This window comes from Panthera leo, chromosome A1, assembly GCF_018350215.1.
Source record: "Panthera leo isolate Ple1 chromosome A1, P.leo_Ple1_pat1.1, whole genome shotgun sequence".
In the NCBI taxonomy this organism is placed as follows: domain Eukaryota; kingdom Metazoa; phylum Chordata; class Mammalia; order Carnivora; family Felidae; genus Panthera; species Panthera leo.
This window is the reverse complement of record NC_056679.1, coordinates 121,245,294-121,271,426: the sequence shown is the minus strand read 5'-3', so window position 1 is coordinate 121,271,426 and position 26,133 is coordinate 121,245,294. Positions and strand designations below refer to the sequence as shown.

The following is a 26,133-nucleotide window of genomic DNA, read 5'->3' as shown; positions in this document are numbered from 1 at the left end:
TAACAGAGGAACAAATAGGTAGAATTGTATATATTGACATGCATATAATGGAAAAGAAGACGGTAGGCGGTGCTCATATTATTCACAATATTATAGAAGGGCTTCGTAAGGAGAGACATTGATGATTGCAAACTCAGATGCATAAGGGGGCCAGACTGGTTTTATAAACGGGTCAGGTGGGGACTGTGACAACCTTGAGAGCACACTCTATGTGAAACCAACTGACACCACTCAGCCTCAGCTATTCTTTGCTAATGGGTTGACAGAACTTGGATTCTCCCAGAAAATCTATAAATCATGGTCCTGTTCATGCTACTTTGTGATAGTCTATTTACCTCTCTTCCACCTTGAAAGCTCCACGAAACTATTTCAGTTACATGAACCTCCTGATTTTTATTTTGTGGCAACCATTAGAAATATTAAAAAACATATATTCTAAGTGGTCATCTGCAAACTAGATGTGTCTTGCAGGCTCACTGCCCATCAACCTCTAAAATACTCTTACCAATGGCCCTCTCTGGGGAACCATGTTTTGGGCCATTATCAGAGTGGGGTCTTTCACTGTACCATCTGTACATTGCTTTATATTTGAGGGTGTTTGGGTTTCTTTGTTTAACCATGGCAAGAACCAGTTTATTGGTCCAGGGGAGAGGCAAAGGATGTATACAATGAAGACTGAGGGCTCAGGCCTCCCCAGTGACCTAGAAATTCATTCCTCCACCAGGTCCTGAAGGCAGGCCTTGTATCAGTGGAGGAGAGGGAGAGTGGGTGGCTGTTGGAAATATGGGGTCCACAGTGTTCTCCAGTAAGGAGGCACCCCCTAATAGGTCCACGTCTAACAGGGCCCTGAGTCACATGGGAACAACCGTGAGCATCACAAGCCTCTTGATCCACACCTGGTCCTGGGGCCATGACTTCCCCGTGAAGAAACAGAGCGTGTAACTTGGGGAGTGTCCACTTCCTTGGATGAAGACAATCGGATCTGCCAGGAAAGGGCCGTGGTCAAACATGCTTCCTTACTTGTTCCTAGTGACCTCACCATTGGCCTGTGACCACTATCAGGAAGGAGCTTCTCGCTCACAGCCCAGCTGATCTGGCTGGCAATGCCCCAGCCTCTGTGGCAATGCCCCAGCCTCTGTGGCCAGAGCTGCTGGCTTGCCCTCCACAGAACCAGCTTCTCCTCCCAACCCACCCTGCCCTCAGGGAGCCCAGCACAAGCCTCACCTGGCAGGTCATGGCCCCATCAAGGGCACCCCAGGTCTGGCAGTCTTATCAGCTGCCCACGCCATGTCCTATCCCCTGCTTCTGACCCCACCAACCAAGGGCTCCTAGGGCAGAAGGCAGTCGGTGGAAGACATGGGGGCCAGGGGAGAAGGCGGTAAAAGGTGGAACTTTCACTCTGAGCAGCTGCAGCAGCGACACGAAGGGGGAGACTTTGAAGTGTAGAGGGCCCATCGCCTTGGCCCCGGCCCCTCCTGGCACTCACCTTCCTCGGGCTCCAACAGCCTCCTCAGTGGGTTTTCAGTGGGTTCCGAGTTTGAGCAAACAGCAGAGATGCCCAAGTTGGGGCTCAGCAAGAACTGAGGGTGGTGCTCAGGGGCCACAGGTAGACCCGAAGGCCCTGCATCTGGGAATGGGGCCAAGACCATGCCACTCAGAAACTCTTCCAGAATGTTCTGCGGGGTAGCACAGGTACTGCTCTGCCCTTGTTGTCTGGAGAGGTATCTGGTTCAGGAAAGTCCCCAACTCCTGAGGTGACAAACTTGAAGAACTGGCCCGCAGGTCGTGGGGGTCCTCACTAGGTCCTCGGCTGAAGACTGCGCTCTCTTCCGGGGGAGGGCGGACCGGAAACTCCTTTTCGGGGCGAAGGGTCAGCGTGCAGGCTCTGCGTGTCTCGTCTGGGTGGGGGCCTGGAAGAGGCGAAGTCCGCCAGCCCAGGGTCCTGCAGCCAGCGGGGCGCCCAGGAGGTGCGGATGTGGATGCTCCTGGGCCTGGCCCGCCAGCGCCCCTCCCCCCTCCCCGGCCGCGACTCAGCCAGGTAGGATCCTCGGCCTTCCCCACGTGGGGGTGGGCGTGGGGGGCGGGGGGGGGGGGCTGGCCCACCCAGGTCTCTGGACTCCCGGCACCTCTCCGAGTCGTGGGTGTGCACCCCCTTACCCGCAGCAGAGCTCTAGCGCGGTGGGGCTTTCTTGTCTATCTATTGCTTGTATAATAATCTACACGTGTATAATAAAAAAATACGAATGCTGAGAGCACATTTACACTGGCCTATACTAACAAGGTCTGAACCAAAGGGAGTTTCCACATTAGTTCAGACTAAAAGCAGTTCCAGGAATTTGACCTAGCTTTGGTTGTGTTACCGACCTCAAGAGTCTTGAATTGGGGGTGGGGGGCGACCTGGATGGCTCGGTGGGTTGAGCGTTGGAGTTTGGCTGGGGTTAGGATCGCCCGGTTGGTGAGTTCCAGCCCTGCATCTGCTTGCTGCTGTCAGCGCACAGCCTGCTTTGGATCTTCTGTCCCCCTCCCTTGTGCCCCTTCCCCTGCATGCATTCTCTCTCAAAAATAAACATTTGGAAAAGAAAAAAAAAGGGGGGTGCGTCTGGGTGGCTCAGTCCGTTAAGCGTCTGATTTTGGTTCAGGTCATGATCTGACGGTTAGTGAGTTCGAGCCCCACATTGGGTCCCATGCTGACATTTCAGAGCCTGGAGCAGATTGGGATCCTGTGTCCCCCTCTCTTTCTGCCCCCCCCCCCCCACTTACCCATTCTAGCTGTCTCTCTGGCTCTCAAAAATAAACATTTAAAATTTTTTTAAAAAAAGAAAAAAAAAGAATCTTGATTTGGTGGATACCCCTGGGCTCATCTAGATACATCTAGATAATGATAATGGGCTTATTTAGATAATATTTTGGACTAGGGTTTCTGTGGTCTTGAGATACTTCTGACTTTGTTGGACTATATGAGTTTCTGGGGATGAAAGTAGCATCTTAAGGATATACTGAGAGGACAATCACATCTCTCATTTCCAAGATGTATCCTGAGCTTGTGGGAAAATGAATAAGGGATCATCATTCATTAATTTACTCATTCACTCGTTCATTCCACAAAGATGCTTTGGGTGTTTACCATGTACCTGTTTGGCTTTGGGCCACAGATAACTTCATGGAGCTTGCGTCGTTGAAAGTGTTACCAAAGTAAATAGATGATCACAAAATAGGGTGAAAAGTAGTGTTGTGAGGGCCAGCACAGTGTCGTGAAGAGACCCCACTGGAAATCCCTAAAAAGGTGGCACCTGGGCTGAATTTTGGGGGAAGAGCCGGAGTTGGAGTCAGCCTGGTAAAGAAGAGGAGGTGGGGATTCCAGGTGGAGAGACCCACAGGTGTGAAGGCGTGAGGGCAGGAGAGGACTTGGGATCTCCTGGGAACAGCCTGTATTCTGTATAGTCAGAGCACGAAGTCTGGGGCAGGGCAGGCTTCAGGACTGCAGGGTGGCTCGCCATCTGATCACAAGTGCTTACGAAGTAGTCTGGGGTGCCTGGGCTCTATCCTAAAAGCAGCCCAGAGCCAAAGACAGATTTTAGGCTAGGAAGATTTGGGAACTGTTTTATATATTTATGTCAACACATATTTTCGCCCAGAGTTTTCACTTTATGTTTCCTCGATTTTATGAACCAAAGGGGAAAATACTGTGTATTTAAGCAAGACAGAGAAGTAACTTGTTTTTAAAACAAACAAACACACCTCTGGGGCACCTGACTGGTGCAGTTGGGAGAGCATTCGATTCTTGATCTCCGGGTCATGAGTTGAGCCCCACGTTGGATGTAGAGATTACTTAAGAATAAACTTAAAAAAAAAAAAAAAGCTCTGCAAACTGATGGCTGAGAAATTGTAGCTTCTAAGTTTTACACCTTCCTGTGCTCTTGGATTTTAGAGACATTTCATGACATGGCATACACAGCCCACAAGTTAATTAAGCCATCGGCTTAGAAGGTTGTTGGTAGATTCCAAGCCAGTTTCGAGGGTGTGTATGTATTCTCTATGGGGAGCTGGTTAAAGGCATCCATAACATTATGATAATCCTCACTGAATATTGCTAGCGTTCCAACTGGTATTTCATGTCATTCCTGGCGTCCTTACCCACTAAGGGCCTTGCTTCCCTGGAAAGGTAGGTGAATACTCAATTAATAGGAAGAGCATAAACATGTTCACTTTGGTGAGAACTTGACTTCCCTGTCTCTCAAGGTGAAAGGGAAAAGTCTGTGGTTTTTGAGAGGAGGGAGGGAAGGGAGGAGCAGACTGGGGTGACTGATGATGCTATGAAAGCCACACAATTGCTGTCAAGGTGGTTTTTCACCCCTGGAGCAGGGTGATCTCATTTGCTGCTGCATATGCATTCATCCTTGGTTTTCTGGTCTTTTGGCCATGAGGACCTGTGTATCTGCTGAATGTGTGAGTGTGTTCCAGGGAGGCTGTGACGATTTTAGAGGCAGACTAAGCAGGATTCAGATTCTTTGCAACTTGCTTAAGCTGTGAGAGCCTGGCATGGTTGCTCTCCCTCCCTGATCTGATTGCAGCATGCTTACATGGCATGGACTTTTGTGAGAATTAAGTGAAATGAGATATGTATGTGTAGCGACTGGCACATAACTGATGTTCCATAGATGTTAATTTCTTTTGCAACCCTGGACTGAAGCTGCCTTTAATTGGTTTCCAGGGGACTAGCCATTTGTCTCCTTTACTCTCTGTCACGCTTCCTTTTCACAGGTAGGGAGACACATTTAGGGTACTCGGAGGGACCTGCCTTCCAGTCCTCGTTACTACTCACTTTGGATAGGTGACTCCGTACTTTTGTGACTTAAGATTCCTCCTCCTTCTCTTCCTTCTTCGTCTTCTTTTCTTCTTTGAGAGAGAGAGAGGGCACAAGTGAGCGAGGGGCAGAAAGAGAAAGAGAGGGGGAGAATCCCATGAAGCACAGATATTGTGGGGGGGCAGAGAGAATGAAGTGGGGCTCATCTGGGGCTAGTGTTTTACCCAAAGTGCGGTGAGATGTAGATTCCTTCCCTATAAAATAGCAACAGTAATGCTCGATGTTTCTGTACCTTTCTACAGTCATTGTGAGGATTCCGTAAAGTAAGGCAGGGTTCTCAGACTTCAGAAGGCACCAGAATCATTCATTTAAAGCTTGTTAAAACAGATTGCTGGACTCCCTCCTCAGGGGTTCTGATTCAGTAAGTCTGGGGTGGGGCCTGAAAATTTGCATTTCTAACCAATTCCCAGGCAGTGCTGATGCAATAGTCCCAGGCCACACTTGGAGAACAGTGCCTGGCACACATTGAACCCAGATGGATGTGAGCGACTGTCACCCATTGTCTTTTGGGGCAGGGGTGATACTATAGACACCACAACATGGCTATAATTCTAAGTTTAGGGTCTTTATTTTGACTATGTGAAATAATTGTTTAATTTAGTGTGTTTAGGGGGTTAGAATTTACAAGTCATTTCTGTCTAAGGTATCCATGTGACTCAGACACAGGAATGAAGGGCCCAGACTGACCAGGTCCCATTGGCAGTTTTATCAGTCTGGTCCCCTTGAGGCATGCCTGGGCTCAAAAGACAAATTCCTGGAATATTCTCCTATTGCTTTCTACCAGGTGTTGAGGACATGTTTCGGGGGAACTGGGGAAAATGACAGGAGACTTCCACACACCCGAGTCTCCTTTGGTCTTGTATAAAAAGTCTCATTATCCTCAGGGTTTTTAAGTCTGTGAAGGAAGGATCTTCCCACTGAGGAAATCATAGGCCCCGACTCTTTTATTTTAGAAGGTGGATGGCAAAGATTAGGGGCATGGTGACACCCCTGCCACTTAATGAGCAGTCTGAGTTACAGATCTAAAATTAACAGCTTCTCCTCCTCCCTCCCTCCCACCCACCCAATACTTAAACTCTCCTTTGTCATTGCTTCTCAGAGCCCTCAGAGTTGCAAGAAATGCTGACTGGATCCCCAAACCTTTAAAAATGGCCAGGCATGGGGCTCAGTGTTGCATTAGGGTTAACATTCTAGGTCCTAGGGGCTGATAGATGGGGCCCATCTCCTCATTTTGTGGCTTGGAGTCTGATCTCAGCAAGTGACCTTCTGAACTCCATTTTCTTATCTGAATTGAGGACAGTAACAGCACTCATTTCAAAGAGTTCTTGGGAGGGACAATTAGATAAGAATGTGAGGACTCAGGAGTGACAGCTATTGTTACTGTGGGGGGATTTTTAAGAGTTTGGGCACTGACTCCTGCATGCCGTCCCTGAGCTGTCACTTTTACAGAGTTATCCAGTAGTATTCATTTGGTTTGTGGGCCTACCTAGACTCTCAACTTTTCTTCATTTGTTTATATAGCTTTGGGCCACAGGAGAAGGGAGAAAACCCTTCGCATGAGGCCTGGGGAAAGACATGGGGACACGGACGGTGGCAGGTTCTGTGAGGATCCCAACCCTGCCTGACCCTGAGAACTTCTTCTCAGTCCCTGTGAAGAAGGGTTAGAGCCATGAGCTGAAGGATCTCTTCTCACCTGGTGATGTGGGACACTCAGCGGCTCCAAGGCCAAGCAGACAGAATGCAGAGCTGGGGAAAGGGGTGCATTGAGAACCTAAGGGAACCCAAGTCTCTTAGCAGTCCCAGGAGGCTGAATCCTCGGTGGCACAGCCGGGTGTTCATAGCAGCCACGGCGTTCATGGGAGAACAAGGTAATTCCTATAGAAACCCGTAGGTGGGTAGGACGTAGGAATGAATATGAGGGGGTTGTTCGGGGTTCTCCCTCTAGATGGGGAGAAATCCATAATGGGGGTGGGAGGGACTGCAATTATACGGGTGTGCATAGGTGAGGTGAGGGACGTTTGGGTGATGTGGCTGAAGCATGCTGCAGAGAGCTGGGCACATGGTGAGCACCCACGAACCAGTCATTATTACTAGCCGTTCCCTGACACCCTGCTCTCTCCTTGTGCCCACAGGGCAGGGCAGTCTGAGCTGTGAGTATTGGAGGATGTGAGAGCCCTTATCCCCTCACGGACCTCTTTGAAGGATGCAGAGTGGGATGTTAACCCTATTTCAAGTTGGTTTTCTCCACCAGAAGCATGAAATATCTACTTTTGAGAGGAAAGAGTAACTTTTCCTTAGTTGATAGGAAGTAATGATGGTCCTGGATGGCTTTGAGGAATAATAGATTTGAGTCAGAAGACCTGGGTTCAAGTCCTAGCTCTGTTATCTTTGAAATGTGAGGCCACAGGCTAATTCTTTAACGTCCTCATTTGTAAAATGGGACAAAACTGCCTGTCCTGCCAACAGATAATCAATGTAACAATGTTTTGTAAATGGTCACCTTCTGATAAGGCAGTTAAGGAAAGTGGTTTTGGTGTGGCTGATGATGTCTTCTAGGGCTACTGGCCTTCAATGAGGGGATGATCTCTTATTCTGAAATGAAGACTAATGAGGGAGTTCGGGCATGGAACCAAATGCGGGATGTAGACATATTTTGGGATATTCTTGGGTATTCACTACCTACTCCTAAGGCTGGTTCACAGGACATGAGCCTAATAGTCTTACCAGAATGTGTCACTGGGCCAAACCTGAAGACGTGACAGGTTCCCCTCCCCCCCTCCCCCCCCTTCTGCAATGGCCATGTATGACAGTCTACCTTCCAGGCTGGGAACTTGTAGGCTGTTAGCCCAGGGCCTGCAACACAGCAAGGTTGCCATCAGGGTTCACAAAATGACTTGGTAAGTGAATGAGTGCTTGGAAGATGTGGTTTCTTTTTTTGGATCACGGTCCTTGACTATATTCTGCACACTTGCTCTCATTCTCATACTTCTTCACACCTCATCAAATATCCTCAAAACTGTGGATACAGACTTGAACATGGAAACACCCCTACTTGGGTCTAAAAAGCAGGAATACCTGAGAAAGAACAATATGAGTTGCTTTCTTTCCTGAGCCATTGGTGCCTTGGGGATCAACTTTGGGGAAGAAGGGAGATTTGGGAATTGGTTGCTGGTGACGGGATGGGGTGGGGGCAATGGGCAAAATCTGTGGAGAATGTGTCTGTCTTAGCACAATACCGTTTTGTAACTTAAAAAAGAGATGTGGATTCTAGGGACTTCCAGTGTTTTCTGAAGGCTTTTATGATCTTAAGCCAGGGCACATCTTAATTTTTTGTTGGTTTCCATTGTTGCTCGCATAACCTCTTAGAAATGGTGATAACAATGACATCAATGAGGATGTGATTGAGGGCTTGCTCTGGCGCCTCCCCATGCATACTTTGTCTCATTTTCTACAACTCTGTAAGATCGGTTATAATCTCCACCCGATTTAACAGATGAGGAAACAGAGGTTCAAAGGGTTAAGTGATTTCCCCAAGGTAACATAATCAGTCACCTTAATTTGAATTATATTCAAATCCTGGTCTGATAGTTGCATCCATGTCCTTCTTCACCCCCTTGAACTAACTCCTTCAAGAAGTGTAAGGTTTTGGGGCACCTGGGTGACTCAGTTAGTTCAGCTTCTGACTTTGGCTCAGGTTATGATCTCACGGTTTGTGAGTTCCAGCCTGCTTTGGATCCTCTGTCTCCCCCTCTCTCTACCTTGCCCTCTCTCTCTCTTTCTCTCTCAAAAATAAACATTAAAAAAAGTGTACGATTGTCTCTGAAGTATTTTCTAAGCAGTTGAAATAAAGCCCTTCACAATGTAGATTGTGTTTCCTTGACAAGAAGGCCTCCCCCTCCCCAGTACATCCCTTCAAGGGCTTTTTCAGACAGTCCCCCACCCCGGAGTTCAGCCTAGGGCCTGGGGGAGAAAATGGGACAAGAGAATAATAAAACGAAAGATCCCAAGGCCTGTAACTGATCATGACTGAAAACACACTTTCCCAGCTTCACAGAAATGTCAATCTGAATCTCTTTGTTCTAAAAGTTCTAGTTTCACAAAGCATCAATTTCCCCTAATAATAAGCCTTTTTATTCTTCATCTAATGATGCAGCCTGGTCTTGAGAATTCTTATGATCTCTATTGCTCATCCAGGATGACAGGTGCACGCACAGTGAATTTATCACTTCCCTCCTTTTCCTTTACCATCATACATGATTTCCACCCCAGCACAAACAGGGGTTCTGAGCAGCCCCCCATATCCTCTGCCCCCTCGCTCTCATACAGCCAAGCACAGCTCTGAGCTCTCTGCTCAGCACCATCACTTCTCCACGAATAAGCTTGTCCTGTTTTTTTTGCCCACCCCTCCACGGTGACTGTTGTGTCAGCTGAGTGTGCTGTGGGCACTTCCTCATGGCAGGGGGGTGGGGGGGCTGGGGGCGGTATTTTTGACTCGTTGTATGTTTGAACTAACATCACTCATGAGCTCTGTTCCAGGCACACTCTGAGAGCTTTGAACAGATGATCTCATGTGCTGCTCACAACACCCTGATGAGGTGGGTCCTGATAGTAAACCCCCTGTACAGAGGAGGAAACTGAGGCATGAGCAGCCATCCAAAGACACAAAGCCCTCTAAGTGTCTAGATTCTGGAGACTGTCTTAACCACTGGGACTCATTGGCTTGGGGTTGTTCTGGAAACTTCTATGTGAATGTTGGACGGTGTTGAGCGTAATACCTGGCTTTTGAAGTTTTCAGCCCAAAGGGTTCTAGAGAACCAATGTGGACAATAACCTTGAAAAGGTCAAGCCAAGAAATAACAATGACTATAGAGGTTTACAGAATAGCCATAGACCATTTGAGATTACCAAGAAATGACAGAAAGCAGGGCACAGGAATGGTAGTGGGAAATGCCCCTGCTCCTGCCTCCACCCGTCATCACCTGCAAGACCTTCTCCCAGTCATCTGCATCTTCCCTCCCCTTCTGTCTTGTAGTGGCCATCCCAAGATAGCTAACAGGCCCTTAGGACAGTTCTCTAGGTTTCAGGTACATCAGTAGCACTTAGGGAGCCTATCTAAAATGCAGATTCTGGAAATTCTGATTCAAGAGGCCTGAGAAAGGGTCCCATAGTTTTTCATTCTTACTGTGCACCTCAGAAGGTCCTAATATAAGAAGTCTCCAAACCACTGTTTAAAAAGTCACCAGTGCTGTTTGGATTACAGCGTTAGGGGAAGGAAGCAAGGAGTCCATTTGGTCCGTGGCCTGGCTTGGCCTCGAGCACTCCCTCACGGATGGCTGTGAGCATAACTAGTCTCATGACCCCATTGTTGTTGTTATTTACTTCTGCTGCTGGGGAGGATCCAGCTGAGTAGCTCTTCATCTTGATCTGTTCTGCTTATTGTGGGAGCTCAATAATATTTGTTATTATTTTTTAAATCTTCTTGACTAGAATCAAGATTTTTGTCTGCTGGTCTGAGATATCCGACCAGGGGATTACCTTACCTTTGAATCCACATTTAGACCTACTGAAATGATTGGGGAAGAATAGGGAAGAGATGCTGCACGAAAGAATGACAGCTGCTTGTTTAGGTGTGGACACAACTGAAGTTGCCCCCACACTCAACTTTCCTCTGATGATTTATGCTGGAAACCTCACTTCTCACAGGAGGGTTTTTCCCAAGAAGAGGAGTGGCCACCCTTCCCATCCCAGATACGATCTCCTGCCAGGCACTCCCAATTGTTGCACTCATTTTATGGCCAAATCAATGTCTAGTTGCCTTTAATCACCAGCTCCATCAGGTTAGTAATAAATCTCTGAACAGGTTTTGCAATTAGTTACTTGGTTTTTCTTGGTCCATATCATGCTTCTAAAACCAGTACTCATCTAATGTCCACATTGGCTATAGGCCCGACTAGGGCAAGAAACACATCTATCTTGAGAGGCTCACTCAGTGCCTGAAATATACAAGGTGTTCTGCAAATGTTTGTTGATTACGTGATTATAGTTTTATAAATCCACAGGTTTTTTTGTTTTGTTTTGCTTTGTTTTGTGGTAGCTGCCGCCAGACTCTGTGGGGCTGGATAGATAAAACTACAAATAAAATTTCATCTCAGACAAAAATGAGAAGATTTAAGGCATTTGTTTTAATTTTTCTGTAAAGCTAAATTTATGTTGTGTAAAAATACAGCCTATTCTGAGACTGTGTTCTTCCTAATCTGTGAGTATTAAAATTACCTTTATTTTATGAGGTGATGGTAATAGATGTGCCTGTATTGATTGAATTGACTCCCACCCTGTTCTTTTGAGGAGGCTCCCACATCTCCTGCCTGGATAACTGAAGCAGACTAGTTGACTTGTCTAGGTGACTCCAGAAGTAGCCTTCCTGAGTCCACTCTTCCCCCTGATCTATCAGGACTTCTCATGACAAACCAGAGGAGTTGATCCTAGCTTTCACTCGCTTGAGGTACTTCCTCAAATATAGAAAGGCTTTTTAAAATTTTTTTTTTCAACGTTTTTTATTTATTTTTGGGACAGAGAGAGACAGAGCATGAACGGGGGAGGGGCAGAGAGAGGGAGACACAGAATCGGAAACAGGCTCCAGGCTCCGAGCCATCAGCCCAGAGCCTGACGCGGGGCTCGAACTCACAGACCGCGAGATCGTGACCTGGCTGAAGTCGGACGCTTAACCGACTGCGCCACCCAGGCGCCCCTAGAAAGGCTTTTTAAAAGACGATGGGTTTAAATCTAGTGTGTTCTCCTCAGTCAGATCCTGGAACAGAAAAAGAGCACTAGTGGAAAAACTGGTAAAATCCTAACAAAGTTTGTAGTTTAGTTCATGGCAATCTACCAGTGCTAATGTCTTTGTTGTGCTGGATGTACCATGGTTATGTAAGATGTTAATAGAAACTGGGTGAAGAATATAAGAAGTCTGTATTATTTTTTGTAACTTTTGTATGAATCTAAAATTATTCCCAAATAAAAAGTTTATTAAAAAAAAAAGATAAATTCTCACAGTCTTGTGTGTTGAACAATCCAGTTGACTAGAGTTAGACTTTAAAAATGTAAATCAGAGGGGCACCTGGGTGGTTCAATCGGTTGAGCATTCGACTTCGGCTCAGGTCATGACCTCGCAGTTCGTGAGTTCAAGCCCTGCATCGGGCTCTGTGCTGACAGCTCAGAGCCTGGAGTCTGCTTCAGATTCTGTCTGTCTGTCTATCTGTCTCTCTCTGCCCTTCCCTGTTCACACACTGTGTATCTTTCTAAAAGAATAAACATTAAAAAAAACTTTTTTTAATGTAAATTAGAGCCTATCAGAATTTTTCTTAAAATCATCAATGCCTTCTCATTGCTCTATGAGTAAAATTCCAAATCCATACCAGGCCCTTGAGAATTGGCCCTGCTTATTGTCTCCCACCTTATCTCCTGTCTGGCCACTCCACCTTTGAGCACTTTATTCTGGTCACACTGGTCTTCCTTCAGTTGCTCATTGAGGCCATGCTTGTCCCTGCTTTAGGCCTTTGTCCTCGCCTCTGCCTTGGACCCTCTTCCTCGAGGTCTCCACATGGCTGTCTTGTCTTGATGTTTGGGTGCGTTTGCTGCCCACCTGCTCGAAAGTAGCTTCCCTTCATTTCACCTTGCTTTGTGTTCTTCACCACACTTAATACTATCTGTCAAATTATTTAAATGGTTTATTTGATTATTATTTATTTGTTTATTATCTTCTCCTCCTCCTGGGATGTCAGCTCCATGAGGACAGAGTTTCAGTTTTCATCACTGTATCTTCATCCCCCTTCATAATAGGGGCTCTGGATTTATTTGCCTAATGAACCAAAGAAGGGACATTTCATCCCTTCCGAACTCCTGGTTATGGGTGAGAACATTCAGCTTCCATGGCCTCTGGCACTTCTCTTTCCCACAGCTCTTGCCCACCTGGATTGTAACCATCCAGTGACCCATTTGTTTCCTTCACTAGGCCCTAAGCTCTGGTGGGTGGTACAATGTCACTTGCTTTTGTACTTGCAGAGGTGGCACAATGCTTGGGACAACACTGACACCCAATAGTGGTAAAATTCATTAGGACCCCTGCTTCAGACACTTGCCAACTTGGGGAGTCAGAAGTGAACTGTATTCTAGATAAGATCAGTCACTGACCACTTAATTCATCTTTGTATTGTCAGTGCCTTGCCTTGGAATACACTCAATCTGTGTATTTGAAAAAAAATTTTTTTATTAAATTTTTTAGAAGGTTTATTTATTTATTTTGAGAGAGAGAAGAGAGAGCAAGGTAGGGGCAGAGAGAGAGAAAGAGAGAGAAAGCATCCCAAGCAGGCTCCACACCGCTGGCACAGAGCCCGACGTGGGGCTCGAACCCACAAACCGCAACATCACAACCTGAGCTGAAATCAAGGGTCAAATACTTAACTGACTGAGCCGCCCAGGCTCCCCTTGATCTGTGCCTTCTGAATGAATAAAGGAGAGGATGGGGAAAAAACAGGCTGGCTATGTGATTAGAGGGAGTTCAGAATGAACTTTGAAATTCAGCCACTATCTAAGTACTGTCCAGAGTGTATACTCAAGGGAAGAGTGAATTGGAGGTCTCACATGCATTCTGCCTTTCTGTGTTTTAATCTATTTGCTTGGGCCTTTTGTCAGTCTCATTTTCTCCAGGTAGACATTTTCTTGGCCATACTGTCTTCATTTCAGTCTCCCTTTCCTCCTTCCTTCTTTCTGTTACTGAGTTAAGGTCTTTTCCAAACTGTAAACCCAAAGCTGCTGCTTTGGCTTCCCTGGCAACCACACTCAGCAGTCATCACAACCTGCAGGGGACACCCAGGGGGAGAAACGACCTCTTGCCTAATTAAGCAACAGTCCTTCATTCTTTTTGATTTAAGCAAGAGATGGCCTAAAACCATGGAAAGAGTCTGTAACTCGGAGGTAGACCAAATGGGTTTCAGAATTCTTAGATATGCAGGTGGCCAACAGACCCATGAAAAGATGCTGAAAATCAGTCGTCATCAGGGAAATGCAAATCAAAACCACAACAAGGTGTCACTTTACACTTGTCATAATGGCTAAATAAAAAATTTACTAAATAACAAGTGTTGGCAAAAATGTGGAGAATAAGGGACCCTTGTGTACTATTAGTGGGAATACAAATTGGTGCAGCCACTGTGGAAAACAGTAGGAAGTTTCCTCAAAAAAAAATTGAAAACAGAATTACCATATGATCCAGTAATTCTACTACTGGGTATTTACTCAAAGAAAGAAAAAAAAAACACTAATCCAAAAAGATATATGTTTATTGCAGCATTATGTACAGTAGCCAAATTATGTAAGCAGTTCACGTGTCCATTGATAGATGAATGGATAAAGGCGATGTAGAGTGTGTGTGTGTGCGTGTGCGTGTATACATATATAAAATGGAATATTACTCAGCCCTAAAGAGAGTGAAAGCTTGCCATTTGCAACAACATGGATGGATCTAGAGAGAATAATGCTAAGGGAAATAAGTCCGAGAAAGACAAAAGTACCATATGATTTCCCTCATATGTGGAATTTAAGAAACAAATGAACAATGAAAAAAAAGAGACAAAAAACAGACTCTTAAATACAGAGAGCAAATTGGTAGTTACCAGAGGGGAGGTGGGTGTGCAGATGGGTGAAATAGATAAAGGGGATTAAGGATACACTTATCGTGATGAGCCCTGAGAAATGTATAGAATTTTGAATCATTTTATTGTACACCTGAAACTAATATAATGTTGTATGTTAAGTGTACTTCAATTAAAAAAAAAAACCACCTGTCTTGTAATAAGTGAGTTATTTGGCACAGGAAATTTAAACTCCTAGAGCCTTGGTTTCCTCATCCACAGAATGGGGAAAGTGCACACCTCTTTGCTTGGTTAATGGAGAGTAATTTAGATTCACAAAGGTCAAGCCGTGGTCTGGGGGTGCTGACCAAGAGGATCCTATCTTCTGAAGAGGGATGCATGTGTTTCAGTGGCTGTCAATTTATGAGTGGCCCCCGAGTTTGAGAAGATAAAGTCTCTTGGCTGTTTCCTGCCCTCCAGTCTGCTTGTGTAGTTTCGATTTATTTTAGTAATGAATTCAGTTGGCATTTTCCCTCTGGAACCCTGTTATTAAAACAAAGTTGACAGAGACCCTGCTCGCAGGTACAACAGCGTAGGAATGAAATGAACTCCTAGGTACAATATGAGTCTCAATATTGGTTCAGCCTTGGCATGACACTTAGAATGAGTGAGAGCAGTGGGAATCTCATTAATCCTCACAATTTAGCACCAGCCTCCGGGAGAGGAGAAAATCATGTCTGATCGTACTGTCCTGTTAGCCTTGTAAATTCACAGGGGAGGGCGGTAAAAGGAGCAGGAGTATTTATCCTAACTCTTTGGTCATTTGCTTGTGGATCTAAGACCAAAGACTAATTGAAAAGGACTTACAGAAGTAAAATGGTGTTGTCGTGAGAAGGCTCAGGTAGGTGGAGAGAACTGTTATCGGTCAGCCCTTCACCTTTCATTTAATGAGCATCTGGTATGTGCTAGCCACTGTTCTGGGCACTGTGAATGGAAAGGTTAAGAAGCCAGTCAAAATCCTTGCCCTCAAGGAGGTTACATTCTGGTAGGAAGAGGTGGACAACAACCAAATGAGCAAGTTAGCTAATAACTTCTGTAACAAAAATAAAACAGCGTAATGTTAGTAGGACTCCCATATGGGAGTGGTGGGGACTTTTAGGTTAATAGTCAGGAAACACTTCTCTGAAAATGTGACACAGGAGTGAAAAGTGAATTTTTGGATGGAGGCAGCTGCAGAGATGGAAGTTACCAGCATCTCGCTAAGGAACAGGATGAGGGAAGCCTTGTGCCTGGAATGGGTTCAACATTAGGGAGAAAAAAAGACCCCTCAATCTCCTCTAAATGCTAACATACAAGTACTTAACATTTCCACATTCTTAACTACTTACTAGTGACGTTTATTACTTACCAGCAATGTGACCTTGGACAGGTTATGCAGTCATTCTAATTTGACAGGTATAACCTGACAGTTGTAAAGACTCCACAGCTCCATAGCCTTCTTACAAGAGGTATACATGGTACTAGCAATAAATGCTAGTAACTCTCGAGTGCTTATTATGTGCTGGGCACTACGGTAGGTGGTTCACATAGAATACCTCGTTTGATCTTGATAACTTTCTTAATAAAGTAAGAATCATTGTAATCCCTGTTTTGCAGATGAAGAAACTGAGTGCAGAGAGAGTGAGTAACTTGCTCATCCAGAGTTGGGTAAAGCTCTCAACTTTACCCCCATATCTTAGAACAGCGCCCATCGGGTGCTTAGCCCAGTGTCTGAAAGTGGTAGCTCTCAGTGCTTCTAGATCTATCGTTACTACGAACATTTTCTTTCTTCCACTTTATCACAGCTTTGATTGATTGGAGAATCTGGGTTTTAGAATGTGACTTTCAGGAGTCAGGGATTTGCCATAGAGCCAGAGCTGGAAGCCAGACCTTCTGAGTCCTGATCCCTAGGTCTTTCCCCTATGGGGTGCCTCCCTGGAGTTTTTGCTTATTATAATTAGGCATATTTTGAAAGGAACCCTCAGAAATACACCCTGAATTTGCTTCAGTAGATCCAGCTGTTTGCAAAACAATAGGTTCAATTTCTTCCTTAATACTGCTTCTATTAACATTTAAAAGATGCCTCCATATTCATTGTTCCTATTTTAAGCTAAAAAATCATCAGAGTATTACAGTATTCATCAACTGATGAAGCCCACTGGGTTTCTGAATCGACACCTCCTCTGCCACCTGTTACCCGGGCATGACTCTCTGTGCCTGTCTAGCTCCTCCTTGTGTACGTCCCAGGAAGTTCAGGTCTCTTTGAGACTTCACAGGTAGGAAACTTTTTCTTGGTAAGTCTGTTTGGCTTTTTTGCATATGGTCATTCAATTCTCTTGGATTTCTACCATGGAAATTTAAATGGGAATTTTTTTTTAAAGTCCTCTTGTATAGGATTGTTGGATGCTATCCTGTCTACCTCTGAGAGTGAAGGAGAGCACATCTGACCTCCCTTCCTTGCCAGGCAGTTGGAGTTATAAATGGAAGGAGGACGTGACAGAGGAAAAGTAAGGCAGCAAGGGTCTCTTTCCTCTTTATTATCCATGAGGCTAAAGCTTCTTCTGATCTTTCTCTGAGACTGGGGCTGATGTTATCCAATGTTATCTTTGGATTTGAGATGCCTACTCCATGTCTCTGCTTAGAAGTCTTAACAGGCAACTCAAATTTAACATGATGAAGACAAAACTGCTGACCTTCATCCCCAGATTTGGTCATCTCTCAGACTTCCCCATATGTGTTAATAGCAACTCTGTCCTTTGAGGTGCTCAAGTAAAAATTTTGGACTCTTCTCCATCATTTTGCCCTCCCTTACATGATCCTGTGTCCAGTTCATCAGCAACAACTGTTGGCCTTCACCTTCCAAATAGATTTGAAAGCTGACCATGTCTTTGGCCTTTGTAGTTGCAACTGTGGACCAAGCTACCCTCCTTTTTCCTGATTTCCATGGTCTCTTAACTGGCCTGCTTTCACTCAAGCCCTCCTTCTTCATACTCAGTATGATAGCTACAGTGATCCTTTTAAATCTGCATTGGTGAATGCCCCACCTTTGCTCAAAACACTCCAGTGGGAGCGCCTGGGTGTCTCGGTTGAGTGTCCAATTTCGGTTCAGGTCATAATCTCATGGTTCGTGAGTTCAAGCCCCATGTCGGGCCCTGGGCTGACAACTCGGAGCCTGGAGCCTGCTTTGGATTCTGTGTCTCCCTCTCTCTCTGGCCCTCCCCCCACTGTGCTCTGTCTCTGCCTGAAAAATAAATAAACATTAAAAAAATTAAAAAGGAAACCACTCCAATGGCTTTCTGTCTCTTAGAATGAAAATTAAATTCTTAAAATGGCCTATTAAGCCCTCCAGGATCCTGCCGCTCCCCTTATAATTCTAATCTCAGTTAATCTACCCCCTTATCCATTCTAGAATATAAATTCTATGAGGGAGGAATATTTGTCTGATTTTTCAGTGCCAACAATAGTACCTGGCACATAGTAGGCACTTAAGCATATTTTTTAAATGAATGCATGAATGACTGTTAAAAGAGATTACCGTAGTGCCAACTGTATTAAGTCAGGAATCATTTCATTAAAAAAAGAAAACCAATTCAAATTGAATGTGGTTGGATCACTTCTAATGTGTTTGGAAATTCATTGTAGTGCTTTTAGGGTAGCTCTGTGTAGGAACTCAAATGAACCCACTGGTCCTTGACTACCTTTGACCGATGTCTCTTTTTCTTCCTTATTAGCTTCATTCTCACGCAGGCTTTCTTGGTCACTAAAAACTTTAGCATTATGTAATACTACCTTAACAATACCAATGGACACAAGTCCAGGAGACAATCTAATTAACCTAGGTCGATTCAGGTGCCTCTTTCTAAACCAATCACTGTGATCTAGTGTGATAAAATGCTCCTATTGGCCAAATCGATTCATCTCACCACCCCTGGAGTAGAATGTGAGAGTAGGGGTTTCAGACCCACCAACAGTCCACAGACTGAGAAACAGAGAGGGCTGCCCCTGTAAAGAGAAGTATAGATATCATTGTCAGGTTCATCCCATGTTACCGCCAGATCTTTGCAAAACACGGTTCTGATCTTGTCACTTTTGTGCCCTAGGATCCTTGGTGACTCCCTGTTGAAATAAATGCCAGAATCCTTGGTCTGGTATTCAAGACTCATTGTAATGTAGTCCTAGCCTGGTCCTCCAGTTGTATGTGTCACCATGCACTCCCATATTCCCTTTACCGCAGAACCCCTGGACTGTGTGCTATTCTTGGAATGCCATTTGTTCTTTTATTGGTCCAAATGTACACATAGGTGTACTCATATGTCTCCCAGCATTTGTTCATTTAGTGACCATTCTGTAGAATGCCTTTTGCCTTCTCTATGTGTATAAAAGCCAACACATTCCTTTTTAAAATGCTTATTTTTGAGAGAGAGTGCACAAGGGCAAGTGAGTGGGGGAGGGGCAGGGAGAAAGGGAGACAGAATCTGAAGCAGGTTCTGCGCTGTCAATGCAAAGCCCAATGTGGGGCTTGAACCCACAAACTGAGATAATGACCTGAGCCAAAGTCTGATGCTCAATTGACTGAACCACCTAGGCACCCCAAAAGCCAACACATTAATGGCCCAAGTTAAGTATCATCTTTTCTAGGATGTCCTCATTTTTCTCCTTAACCCCCATACAGCTCAAAATGATTTATTCCCTCCATCTCTCTCCATAGTACTTTATTTATTCCTCTCTTAATAAAGTAGCATTTTTTATTTTTGGCCTTGGTTGAATGTTATATCTGTACATACCTATTTCCCCTCTTGGACTCTAAAATCTTTGAGGGCTTGGACATCTTTTCCCCTACATAGCCAACCGGTTATAATAGTATTGTGCACATAAGAAGTATCTGAGAACTGTTTGTAAAATGAGTGAATAACAAACTGAATTGAGTGAAACTTTCAGTTTGTCCTTTTTCCTTATCATTGTGATCTGTTTATTTTTGTAGCACATGTATTTGTAGAGCACGTTTGGATTTGTAAGTTGTTCTGAGGCTTTTCAACTTACTAATTTTTCGTAATGGTATTCTGAACTGAGTATTATCCCTATTTTAAGAAGGAAGAAGCTGAATCTCAGTCCAGGTAAGTTTTTGGTTGTGCAGTGGTAAGGACAAGAATTGAATTCAGAACTTTTTAAAAAAAATGGTATTAAGGTTTGTTTTTATTTTAGAGAGAGAGAAAGCATGCATGCCAGTGGGGGAGAGGAGCATGGGGTTGGGGGGTGGGGGGAGAGAGAGAGAGAGAGAGAGAGAGAGAGAGAGAGAGAGAGAGAGAGAGAGAGAAATTCCAAGCCGGCTCCATGCTCAGTGCACAGCCAGATGCGGGGCTCAATCCCATGAACCATGAGATCATGACCTGAGTAGAAATCAAAAGAGTCCAACAGTTAACCGACTCAGCCCCCCAGGTGCCCCTGTTTATTTATTTTTAATTGAAGTAGACACATTAGTTTCAGGTGTACATAATAGTGATTCGACTGTTCTACGCATTATGAAATGCTAAACACGGGTGCAATTACCATGTGTCACCATACAAGGTTATTATGATATTATTGACTATATTCCCTATGCTGTACTTTTCATTAACTCAGATATTTTGACTATAATTAGTCATGAGTCTTTTGGCAACAAGTGGCAGCAACTCAAACCAGCTTAAGCACAAAAGGAAATTTATTGGTTAATTGGTGACCCCACAGAACCATGCTTTTCGGTATTCATGATGTTGTGTAGTGTTATCCCTTAGTGACTCTGGGCTTGGATGTGTGACTTTTTTGGCTGATGGGACTTTAGCAAGCATGATGTAAACAGAAGCTTGATTAGTTGCTGGCAAATTGAGACTTGTCTTCTTGGAACTTCTTGGGACTTGTCTCTCTTGGAGCACACCTGACATGCCCTAAGAAGCCCAGGCTGTAATGAAAGACTACGGGGAAGAAGAAGTGAGATGCTCGGTCAGCAATCAAAGCTGAGACTTCAGCTGCTACCCAGCACCAGCAACCACCATGAGTGAACACGGGGTGTGAGTCGGCATCCCGGCTGTTCTTGCCCAGTCTAGCCTCCACATGACTGAAACCCTGAACGATGACAGAGAATAAAGTGGTTGTCATTTAAAACTATTAAGTTTCAGGGCATTATGGTCTTAGCAATAGGTATCAAAAAGATAAGGTGAGCATCTGATATATTCTTTTGTTTTTAATGTTTATTTGTGTGTGTGAGAGACAGAGCAAGGAGGGACAGAGAAAGGGAGAGGCAGAGAATCCCGAGCAGGCTTCACACTGTCAGCATGGAGACCAATGTGGGGCTTGATCTCAAGAACTGTGAGATCATGACCTGAGCCGAAAGCAAGAGTCGGATGCTTAACTGACTGAGCCACCCACGTGCCCCCTGATGCAATTTTTTTGAGTTCACCTGCTCAACCCTGAAACAATCATTGTGGACAGGGTGGTAGGGTCTTGTGCCTCCTACAAGGGCCACATGGAGCAGGGTGGAGAGATGCTCAAAAATCCTCCCATGATTGGGAAATTGTGCAGAACAGACAACAACTGTAGCTACCAGAGCCTGTCCAAGCCTGGAAAAAGCCAGCTTAGCTTCTCAGTATGTCAGGCAAGAATCATAGTCAGTTAACAAGTTCAAGTGCAGCTGTTTCACTTTACAGATAATGCAATTAAGGCCCAAAGAAGACCATTTCCAGGGTCAAGACCCACTGGTTGTCAGGCCACAATCACAGTATCCCGGCTCCTACACTGGGTCTCCTTCTTTCAATCTGTTTTCTCAGCAGTGGTGGTTCTCAGGAGTGGGGTGGATGTGGGGTTTATGTGTGTGAGTGTGTGTGTCTTTCTGGGAGTCTGACCTTTGTAGGATGGAGGGGATGGGGGAATTGATGTAACCCTACCAAAGTTCTGTTTTCAGCATACTCCTCTGGACAGATACCCATACTTACACATCAGTCAGCTCCCTGGATTTGGAGTCAAACCACACTCAGCCCCAGCCACACATGCTCTTTGGCCTTTGACACGACTGATTGTTAAACCAAGCAGCCCAGGACACATCTCTGAAGTGTTGTAAAATTTCACTGGGGACGAATACTACAGACACCACCTCAGGCTTCATGTAATGCCCCACTTGATGTAAATTTGTAGGTCTTTAGACAATTTAAGAGCAATTTTTGTGAAATTTCCCAGGACATCTTGTTTCCTCAGGCAAAAAATGGCTTTTGCTGCATGGACAACAGTTGAGCATCCAGTCCAGCGACAATCAACAGTAGCCTCTCACAGATCAGTAAATATGGGCAGGAAATCAGATTCTTCATGTTCACTATATCCACTCATCACTCTTCCTTCTCATCACTACTAGAGATAGAGTTGTAGGGTGTTCATTCTGAGAGAGAATTTAGAGTTTAGTCAACTAACATTTTTAGAGATGAGGGAATAGAAGAAGCCCAGAGAGTGCTAAGGGCTTGTACCAGTTGTCCAGTAATCTCATGGATTGACTTGGGATAAGAGTTCTCATCATTTGACTCTAAGTCAAACCTTGCCAGGGCCCTTAGATCTTTTGGTGCCTTCAGGGGCAGCTCTGATACAGGATAGGGAGGGATAGGGAGGAAGGCATGAAGAAGGAAGAGAGGGAGGGTGCCGAATGTCAATGGAAACTGATTTATAACAGGGGGACCTCAAGGAGTGAAGAGAATGATCTAGATTTCGCCAGTAGACGCTCTGGACCTTGTTGCCAGTCTTAAGCCACAAACAGGATGCCTGGATCTAAAATCTTTAAGGTTTTTTAAAAAATCGAAGTATAATTAACATACATTGTTAAATTAATCTTTAGGAGGTTTCTATACTCACAAGTGCCTCTAGAAATTTAGCCGTGCTACGTTACATTTTCTCAGGTCCCTGACTCACCTACCTAAGATTCAGAGAGGTTAAGCCGTTTACCCAAGATCGCACAACCAGAAGGAGCTAACTCTAAAGCCTATGCCCTTTGCATTACCCTGCACTGGCTTTAAGGGGGCTAGACATAATCTTTACTGTAAATGCAATTGAAAGTATTTGTTCCAAAGAAAAAACCCACAGGAATAATACAGGAGCTTATTTATATTTAAATCATGCCTAGTACAGATGGTTGAGGTTGTGGGCTCCAGGGTCAGATGGTCCAGGTAAAATCCAAGTTCTATCACTTGCAGCTCTTTGACCCTAGGGAAACATTCAGTCCCTTCAAGGAATTCTATTTCTTTTTTTTTTAATGTTTATTATTTTTTTGAGAGAGAGAGAGAGAGAGTGCAAGCAGGAGAGGGGCAGAGAGAGAGGGAGACACAGAATCCCAAGCAGGCTCCAGGCTCTGAGCCGTCAGCACAGAGCCTGATGCGGATCTTGAACCCACGAACTGTGAGATCATGACCTGAGCCAAAGTCAGATGTTTAACTGACTGAGCCATTCAGGCGCCCCTGGAATTCTTTTACTTCTTACCTTTACAATGGATGTAACTTATTTACTTCATAGTGTTGTTATGAGGATAAAAGGGAGATAATGCTTGTGAATCGCTTAACACCATGTCTGGCACTTAAGCACTCAGAAATGTTAGCTCTTATTTGGTTTTATCATGCACAGTATCAATTGGGGAATGGGATGATGCAGAAAGGGAAAATACAAAAGAGAAAAGACTACCTCTTCTTCATGTTTCAGTTGGCTTAGCTCACTGATTCCTTTGTGTGTCCCCAGAAAAACACCTATCCTACCTGGTTGGTGAGATTAGATCAGCTCATTCCAAAGGTGAGAGACAAGTGAAATCCTTCAGGGGGAAGCCCAACTGGCTGTGCACAAAGATACATGTAACAGGAAAGTCTTTGTAGGATCATTTATAATAGAGAAGACCCAGGAATAACCTAAATGTGAGTTTATAAAGAACAGGTACATCTCAGTCAATGCACCAGAGTATCTCCAGGTGCTTAGGGTAAAACATTGGAATTGTGTTTGATTCCATTTTTTTTCTCTCACTCCGCATGTGAATACCATCAGTAAATCCTGTTGACTCTACCTTTAAAATATGTTCACAGTTTGACTTGTTCTCATTACCTGCACAGCTATCACCCTGTTCTCAAGCCACTGTTAGCTCTTTTGTAGATTTCTGCAATCACTTTCGACTTAGTCTTCCTGCTTCCCCGCTTGCCTTTCTACCTGCAGTAGCATCCTTGCTGTTCTTTGAATCCTACCTTAGAGCCTTTCTACTGGCTTTTCCTATTGTCTGGAAAACTCTTTTCCCCCGTGTTCTCATAGCTCCCCCCATCATCTGCTCAAGCCTGCTTCTCACTAAGGCCTGTTCTATCTGCCATTTTTAATTATGTTCTACCTCTCTCTGAATTTAGTAGTGCCAATCCCCTTTACCCTGCTTTTTCCTAGAATTTATCACTTTTTCATGTACTGTATATTATTTACTTATTTTTTAAGCGTATTGTCTATTTCTTGCCACTGAAATATAAGCTCTTTGAAGGCAGGATTTTGCCTTTTTTTTTCTTTTGGTTTTTTGGTTTCCTATTATATCCTTAGCACGTAGAATAGTTTTAAGCATATAGTAAGTGCTTAATAAATATTTGTTGAAGAATGAATGAATTATTTACAATGAGTTAGTATGGACTCTTGAAATCAATGAGAGGGAACTGTAGGAATTGACACAGAAAGATGTCCAAGATATATTTTTAAATTAAGTCACATTGTAAAACTTTTAAAATATATTTAAATATAAATGGAGTTATACACACATATGTATACACACATATACACACATATGCCTATATGTATATAATTTCATTTATGTTTCATTTATGTTTAAAAAACAACCAAGCCATTTATTTGTATTTGCATACTTATGTATAGAAATGCATAAAATGTTGGCAAGGCCATATTCTAGGCTGAAAATAATAGTTATTTTTGGGGGCAAGAGTGAAGCAGACTTTTTGCTTTATTCTTTATACCTGTCTAATTTTTAAAATTTATCCTGCAAAAGGCTGTATTCATGCAACACCTGTGTTAAGTTTTTATATAAATTTTCTCAGTTGGTATAAATTTTGAAAAAAAATATGTGCAGAAAATTTAGCACTCTTGTTAGATTTTCCTAGATCAGCTAACCTGAACAAGTTGCCAGCAGAGAGGTTTTGAAATGCGTAGAAATCATCCTTCTTGCCCACATGACCTGATCCTTGCCTCCCCAGACCCACATCCAGTACTAGACTGTGAACTGCTTGGGAACAAAACCGTGATTGTTTGGTCACATCCATAGCCTTATCTTCCAGAAGCACAATACTTTGGACCTACTGGTGCAAAATACAGATTTGTTTAATTGAAGCAGCTCTTTCCTGACCCACATTCTTTCCAATGTGGCTTCCTTAATGGAGCCTCGGTTCGCTTTCCTCCCTGCAGGTAGCAGTCTTCATCGGCTAGACCTAGCCACGCTTCCTAGAGCAGGATTCTCATGCATCAGGTGCAATCCATGCTTTCAGTAACCCTTATTTCATAACACCTCCTTTACTATTCTAGAATGAAACTAATAGATTAGGGGCGCCTGGGTGGCTCAGTTGGTTAAGCGTCCCACTCTTGATTTCAGCTCAGGTCATGGTCTCCCAGCGTGGGATCGAGCCCCATGTGGAGCTCTGCGCTGACAGCGAGTGGAGCCTGCGTGGGATTCTCTCTCTGCCTCTCTCTGTCCCTCCCCTGCTTGTATTCTCTCTTTCTCTCTCTCTCTCTCTCTCTCTCTCTCTCGATCAAAATAAACATTAAATAAAGAAACTAATAGGTTAATCTACCTAGAAATATAACTTGAAAAACCAATACAACACCCTGTTCTTGAAAACCCTTGAGTATGAATAGAAGTAAAGGGAAAATAATTGATAATAAAATACTATGTATTGTAATAGTAAATGCTTGGGCGTGTTTTCCCTAGGAGATATTGTGAAGTAGTCAGTCGGATGGTCTGCTTATGTCTAGGACCCCTGTGAATGCAACAGCTACAGATGCTATCTGATGTAGGAAGAGCATTTCAATCTGTGATGTGATTTTCTAAAATGGTAGACAATTCTCAGCAGAGCTTTTTTTAAAATGTTTATTTATTTTTGAGACAGAGAGAGAGAGAGACCTCACACACCTACACACACACGCACGCACAGGTCGGGGAAGGGCAAAGAGAGAGGGAAACAGAATCAGCCCAGAGCCCAACACAGGGCTCGAACTCACGAACAGGGAGATCATGTCTTGAGCTGAAGTCTGATGCTTAATTGAGCCATCCAGGTGCTGCTCAGCAGAGCTTTTAATTAAAGTACAAACTTCCCTTAATTTATTTGGCTATTTGGTCCCCAGAAATGTATATTAAAGCCAAGCTCCTCACTCTCACCAGTAAACAAACAGATTCTAGACTCAGATAATTATAAACAGGTGTTTTACCTGCATGAGAGTCTGGGGTGTGGGACAGTTTTCGGTTGTGTAGGACTGCCCTTCTTATTGCAGAATGTTCTGCATCCCTGGCCTCCCACCCACTAAATATCTGTGGTGTTCATTCATTGTGAGTACAGTACTGAGAAAGAAGCATTTCCA

General features: G+C 44.2%; 1 pseudogene; it reads right to left on the bottom strand.

Moving 5' to 3' along the window:
• Window positions 1-709: 709 nt before the first annotated feature.
• The window catches only part of LOC122230098, a 35,611-nt pseudogene continuing 10,187 nt past the window's right edge, over window positions 710-26,133 (bottom strand).